Raw genomic sequence first — 2,689 nt, forward strand, 5'->3', positions numbered from 1 at the left:
GCCGTCGCTGCCGCCGCTGCCGCCGCCGTCGCCCGTCGCGTCGCCGAACGACGCGTCGCCCGTCGCGTCGTCGTCCGGCGCGGCGTCGTCCGCGGCGTCGTCGTCGTCCTTCGCGGCGGCGTCGTCCGGCGCGATAGACGGCGCGGCATCGTGCAATGGCGCGGCATCGTCCGACGGCGCGGCGTCGTCCGACGGCGCGGCGGGCGCCGCGGCGACGTGCGGGACCGCCGCGGCCGCCGCCGCCGCGGCGACGTATCGCGCGGAGATCGCGCGGCCGTCGAAGCGCGTGCCGTCCATCGCAGTCGCGCAGCGCATCGCGGACTCGGTCGCGTCGAAGTAGACCTTGACGGTCCCGGCCACGGCTTCGGCATCGAGCACGCGCCCAAATTTCGACATCTCAAATCCGACCTCCTCCTCCAGCGCGTCGGCGTCGGCGGCGCTCAGCGCGACGGCGAAATCATAGATGTTGTGCAGCAATACTGTTGGTGGCCGCGTGCGCCGGCAAAACGCGCGCACGTCTTCGGCGGCCATCACCAGCGCTCAGCGCAATCCTACACCCCATGCTCCCGCATCATCTCTGCAACCTGGGTTCAACATACGACCACGGGACGCCAAAAAAAATCGTGAGCGAATTAGAGCGGAAGCGACGGTCGAAGCGGGCGGTGCCAGGAGACTAGGCGCCGGGGATGTAGTCGAACTGGTGGATGCCGATGAGGCCCGTGGCGACGAGACTGCCCGCGACGTTGCCGAGGACCGAGAGCACGCCGAAGAGCACGGGCAGGTCCTCGTGGTGCACCTTGGCGTAGCAGGGCTGGATGAGCCGCGGGATGACGTTGCGCGCGTAGGGCCCGAGGAAGCGGAGGATGACGAGGTCCACGAGCACGCCCCGCTCGGAGAGCCGCGGGAGCACGTCGCTCGCGCGCCACGACGTGAACAGCAGGAGCCCGAACCAGCCCGTGTAGACGAGCGTCGGGACCCAGAGCGTGTAGGCGAGCTTCGCCCCGTCCAACGGCACGCGGCTCGCCGCCGCGCAGCCGACGAACTGGGCGAAGAGGCTCAGCTCGTTGCTCCACATCTCGCAGCCCTGGACGTCGGGATGCGCCGACGCGTTGGCACAGGCGTAAGGGTAGACGGAGTCGCCCATGCCCCAGTCCGCGAACTGGGACCAGAAGACGACGGCGCCGAGCTTCCAGGTCAGCGGGTCCCGCAGGTAGGGCGCGCGCCACCAGCCCGGCGGCGGCGGCGGCTCGGGGTCGTCCGCGGGCTTGTCCTCGTCGATGGGCGCCAGCGGCCGCCGCTGCTCCGCGCCCCCCTCCGGCAGCAACGGCGTCAGGGTCACGAGCTCCGTCGCCGCGCCGTGGGGCGTCGCCGGCGGCGCGAGGCGGCCCGCGCCCGTCCGCTCTATACACATGAACGCGACGAGCGACGCGGCGACGACCGGCGGCCCCGTCGCCAGCAGGTAGACGCTGAGCCCGAAGCGCGGCGACGCCGCGCCGGGCCGCTGGTAGAGCGCGACCATGGCCGCGAGCACGCTCGTGAACGCGTCGCCCGTCCAGAACGCGCCGACGAGCGCGTTCTCGAAGCCCCCGACGAGGTAGGGCACGCACACAAACTGCGACAGGTAGCCGCAGCTGCCCCCGAGGAACTGGGCCAGCGCCAGCGCCGGCACGCCGAAGATGGGCGACCCGGGCACGGCCACGCAGAGCAGCGCGACGCACGCGCCGTGCGTCGACAGCAGCACGAGCACGAGCCCGACGCGGCTCCGCCGGCTCGCGCGCCAGCCGACGCCGAGCGCGACGAGGAACGCCGCCGCGGGCACCGTGCCGCAGTTGTAGCCCAGCTCCAGCCGGTTCGACAGCTCGAGGCCCGAGAAGTGGCGCTGGTAGAGCGGCACCTCCATGAAGGCGAGCACCGTGCCGAACCACGACGCCCCGCCGCCAAAGGCCGCGAAGAGCGCGTAGAGCTTCAGGTCGCGCCATCGGTCGCCCTCGGCCGGCGGCGACCGCGTCATTGCCATGGGTGCGACCAGTTAGGCTGGTGAGGCCACCACTACTGCCTGCGCATCATCATAGCCGGGGTATTACTCTGAGTTTGTCCCCTGTTGAAGCGCACAGGGCGGCAAAAGCCGTCGTTGCATGGGCTTTTCTTCGCGGCGCTCGCGATGGCGTCTGAGCGTTATGCGCCGGGATCGGCACTGGGGAGGTGCCTCCGCAGCGTCGGGGATGCCTTCGTTCGGGCGTCGACCTGCTATGACGCGGATCCTTAGTGGGTTCCGACGGCAGCGACCATGCGGAAGCCGTCGAACCCGACGTCGGTTGGCTCGAGGTCCCGAGGGGCAGCCCGAGGCGCCTGGGGTGGGGCCTCGCCGCCGGACATGGTCTGGACCCGACCCTATCATGGTATGGAACGGATCAAGACCATGTCCGGCGGCAGGGGCAGCCCCAGACACCCCACGGCCACCGTCGGGACGAAACGCCTCCGGAGCTCGGCTCGGTGGACTCGACGATTTCGCCCCCCCCCGAGGAACCTGCCGCGCTGGACGCGACGGGGTTGATGACGAACGATCTCCGCTGCTGCGATGGCTCGAAAACTATGCTAGAGGGGTCGCGAGGGGGCAGCGCGTCCCTTCCCACCCACTCTACCTCCCCGTTCCAGTCGCCACGCGGTCGTATGAGCGTCGCGTCTTCGC

The sequence above is a fragment of the Aureococcus anophagefferens genome (assembly GCF_000186865.1).
Source record: "Aureococcus anophagefferens unplaced genomic scaffold AURANscaffold_44, whole genome shotgun sequence".
In the NCBI taxonomy this organism is placed as follows: domain Eukaryota; class Pelagophyceae; order Pelagomonadales; family Pelagomonadaceae; genus Aureococcus; species Aureococcus anophagefferens.